Source organism: Leucopleurus acutus, assembly GCF_964270905.1.
Source record: "Leucopleurus acutus genome assembly, chromosome: 4".
NCBI classification, from domain to species: domain Eukaryota; kingdom Metazoa; phylum Chordata; class Mammalia; order Artiodactyla; family Delphinidae; genus Leucopleurus; species Leucopleurus acutus.
The window spans coordinates 113378190-113383067 of record NC_139146.1 but is presented as its reverse complement, the minus strand read 5'-3'; positions in this window follow the sequence as shown (position 1 = coordinate 113383067).

Genomic DNA, 4878 nt, shown 5'->3' with positions numbered 1-4878 from the left:
GTGCTATACAGTAGGTCCTTATTAGTTATCTATTTTATATATAGTAGTGTGTATATGTCAAATCTCTCATTCTTTAAACCTCTTTTGCTTGCAAATTAAAGGCTATGCATAATATCGTTATTGATCAGTAGTGACTGTGTTCACAGTGTGCCAGGGGTCATCTGTTTGGAGCACACAGTCTGTTCTGATGGATCATTCTGGCACATAGAGCACAGGCAAATATATACATACATAATCTTACAGTTCACATTTTATTTCACTATTTATTTTATTTTTTAACATGTTGTTGAAACTGGAACTTAAGAAAAGCCTAATGAGCTACATTATACTTAAAATTTTTTTGAAAAATGGTTAATTTAAAAAAAATAAATAGTACACTCACAAGGTTCAAAAAGCATAAAGCATAAACCGGTATATAGTCTAAAAATCTCCCTTCTATCTTTTCCTCCAAAATACCCAATTTTGTTCCCATCTTTTCTATACAAGCAAATTCTAATATAGATTCTGATCTTTCTCCGTTTTTTACACACAAGGTAGCATATTGTATACCTTGTTCTGCACTTCGCTTTTTTTCATTTAATATATCATATGTCACTCCATATTAGTACGTGAAGGTGCAGTCTAGAAGAGTAGTGAAGCACCTACATGTTAGAACTGCTCTATACACTTCGAAAATGAAATAGGGTTGGTTGTTACATCATTCTCAAAATCCTCTGGAGATTGAACTGGTTATAACTTTAATTATTTTGGCTAAAGCAACAGTTCCAATCCAATCTAGATTCTCTTTCGTGGATCCCTAATGGTAAGAAGTCTTGGGAACTAGATGTGATGAGAAAATAATGTAAGGCAGATCAGCCATGCAGAAATGCAGACCTGGCTCTGAAAGCTTTAAAGGGGATCTTCAGTGATTACATCAGGAGAAATAATGTACATATTGTAGCAACATCAGGGAGCAGGCATAAATAAAGCAATTAAATTTGTGTCAACGAAGGGGGATCAGAATACGCCACGCCAAAATATGCCACTTTAGCATAAGGATAATTTTGAGCTGATGACAATTAAGAAATAGACACAGCAGGAACTCTCCGCCCTCCCCCTTTGTGACTTAAAGCAAGGCATTAAATTCCCTTTGTGAAGGTGGGCCCTCTCCCCTCTCCAGCACCAGGAGGAGGAAAACAACCCTTATCACAGGAGGTAAAACGTCTGAACTGAGATGAGTCTGCATAAACAAAGTTTACTAAAATAACCCTTAACTTCCATTCGTTTTCTCCCCTGTATATTTACCTTCCCATAATTTACCATGCCTAGAAGCCCAAACTCCTTTACTTTGTGTTGACCGGTCCTCCACAACTTAACACCCTTTGTTAATATGGTATATAACTTTCCAGGCCTAACCATTTCTTCTTTTTCTTTTTTTTTAATTTTTATTTTATATTGGCGTATAATTTATTTACAGTGTTGTGTTAGTTTCAGATGCACAGCAAAGTGATTCAGTTATACGTATACATATGTCTATTATTTTTTCAGATTCTTTTCTCTTATAGGTTATTACAGAATATTGAGTAGAGTTCCTGTGCTATACTGTAGGTCCTTGTTGATTATCTATTTTTTATATAGTCGTGTGTACATGTTAATCTCAAACTCCTAATTTATCCCTCCCCCACATCTTTCCTCTTTGGTAACCATAAGTTTGTTTTCTTAGTCTTCGAGTCTGTTTCTGCTCACCTAACCATTTCTTTTGGTTTTCACTTTTTCATTCTGTAGAACCCATGTGTACATGCAGAATTAACCTTTTCTCCTGTTAATCTAGATTTTGTCAATTTAGTTTGCAGGCCACAGGCTCTTACAATAAGAAGGTAGAGGAAAAGCTTTTCCTCCCCTACACCAATGATATTGCAAAGAGTTCCCATTGATAACCAATGAGAAAAAGAAGAAGCAAAGGTGTCAAATTGTTCTCTTAGAACTATCACACTTGAACATGCTGTATTTAAAGTTATCAGCTCCAGTGGATAAAGTTTTCATACTCATTTTGTACACACAATACTATCTTTCATAATTACAAACTTGCATTTGATCTATTTTCTCCATTGCCATTGAGGTATGAATATCTGATGCCTTGTTATCATGACTTTCATACAAATATAAAATGGATGTGTGTCAAATATTTTACTTAACTCAATTAATGAGGAAACCAGTAAGATGTAAACATCAGTTCAAAGGAGACTTCAGAGAACAGATACATATACAGGCAAATAGGAGCACTGAAATAAATTTGCCAATAGAGGCAAAACTGGCCTCTTCCTTATGGTGGAACTAACAGCACATTCACCTTGATAAAGTTGCATTTCTATGAACAGGAATTATTGGCATTGCTGTCAGTTGTCTACAACTTACAGAGTTGTAAAATAGCTCAAAGACAATGATAGGCATAGACCCTACAGAATGAGATAAACCCTGAAAGGTGGGCTTACGCGACAACACCTAGTATTGCATTAAAAGGACACCTGGAAATCTAAATCTTTTTTTTAAATTTGCCCATTTCAAAGTCTTCTGCAAATTTTCCTCAAAGATGGTTATTAATCACACATAGTGTCACAATAAAACACAATCAACAAGGCACCTTCCCACTTGAACAGGGCACAGGCCTTTGGTCTCATTCAGCCCCACATGGCTCTTAGGCATGACTGACCACCTGCAGGTTGCTGGGTAACTGTCCTTCCAGACAAGCTCAGTCCTTTACTGTCAGTGCACCTTCCCCGTGCTGTCTCCTGTTTCTTCCTCCTTGTCCTGTTTTCTTCAATGAGAAAATTGGCAACAGTTGTTTCGAGGGTTATAGGACTGCTCTCAGGATACCTGCTAATAGCCGGGGGAAATGACTGACAGATATAGCTACCAATATACAAGTAGCACCCCACCCCCAAAGCCCATTAAAGGCAGAGTGAGGGGTGATTTTTACTCTAAGCCTAACTGCTGTCAGAGGAGAGGATGGAACGCAGTGTGAGGGCTGCATGCCATGTGAGGCTAGCAGATGATAGTTCAGAAAAAGAAAAGAAACAGGAAAAAAACTGGTTTAGTTTTCTAAGAGATTAAGGTCTTGTTCTGCATTCACTTTTTCACACTCATCTGTCATTTATACTGAATAGCTGTGCATTTACGTAACAAGCCCTGTGGCACTCACTGGGCAAAAACAGACTATACTTTACTGGACTCCATCATTCCCATCTCTGATTAGCTGTACCTTCTTACTCGTTTCACTGTTACAGCATTTATTCACGTCTTGTGGCTTTTAAAATGCTTGTCTATCTCCTTTAATAATATGAAAACTCCTTAAGACAGTGGAGTGTCTCATTAAACTTGATTTTCCACAGTCCTTAACCTAATTCTTAGCTTTTAATGGACTCTCCATAAGTGTTTGTTGCTTTGGTTGATTTTTTTTTAAACCTCAAAACTTCTTTCAGTGATTGTAGAGGAGAAATTTAGCCAACTCTTTCACATTAACAACTCACTGACATTAAACATATGCTAAGTCAAGCTGCTTAAAAATCTCTGGGCCCTGCGAGCCACCAGGACTCACCAAGGGAGGCCTTGAACGGGCCAGAACCTGCTGGGCAAGTCCTGGGCTCCCAGTCGCTCCCACAGGAGGGAGGGCTATGCGTGCACTGACTTGTAGGCTGGAGAGGGAAGTGAAGAAAGAAGCCTAAAAGCACAGGTTCACGGGTTCGCCTCTCTAAAGCTTTGCTTTCCCCTTTTTTTCACTTTCACAGTTGCAAGAGACTGTAGGTCTCCTGCCCACCCTTGGGGCCCCGGGGGTCAAGGTTGCACACTGAGCAGCTGTTTGCCAAGTTTCCTTTCTCATTCCCAACTTTCCACAGCAAAACTCATTCCTTCATGCTTGTGGAGATGCTCATGGTTTATTTAATTCCTTAGTGAGGCTTCAACTGGCAGCTCACACTCTGTTTTAGTTATTTTGGAAAAGGAGTTTTACTTCGTTAAAACATGGTGGAAGGAACATCACATTTAATAGAAAGAAAACTAAAAATATGGGCATTAAAATGAGTTGCTGCCCCAGAATGAAAATGAGAATGAAGATGAATTAAAGGAGGCTAAGAAGTCCTAGGAGTTCCCAGTCTGGGAGATCTCCTATTCAGTACAGACCCTGGGGTCTTCTCATCATCGTGTGGTTTGGGGAAGGGCAGCAGCTGCATTCCGGGAGCGTGATAAAAGTTCAGAACTCAGGCCCCACTCCAGATTTTGGAATAAAAATCTGCATTTTAACCTGAGCCCCAGGTGACTGTGTTCACATTAAAGGTTTGAGAAACACTGATAATATCTGGATGCGTTTGAATTGCAAAGACTTCAAAGAAGGGCTTTCCACTTTGCCCTGGGGGCAGGTATCCAACTGCCCCCTTTCTCCCAGGTTGGCTGTGTACTCAATCATCCTTGTGGAATATAAAGGATTACTTTAGGCGGAAACAGCAGTTATACTAGATCAGTGTTCAGATATCTAGAAGCTTCTTAGCCAAGAAGAAAGAATATATTGCAACATTTTATCCTAGTAAGAAGTAGGTGTTACTTGTTCCATTTTAGACATAAGGAAATTGGGGTTCAGAGAAGTTAAGTAATTTGCCAGTCAGTGGCATTGCAGAGGTTCAGGTCCAGGTCTACCTAACGGCAAATCTCATGCTTTTTCACATGTACGATGCTTTTGTGGTTGTTATTGTTAGCTCTGTTCTTTTTAAACAGCACTCTTACTTGTCTTTCCTTTCATATTATACATATATATATATATTTTTTTTTCAGGATAAATTTATACTGCAGCCTAAATCAGAGCTATGTTTGGTACGATTTAAATTTAGTTATTTGCAACTGCCTACCACC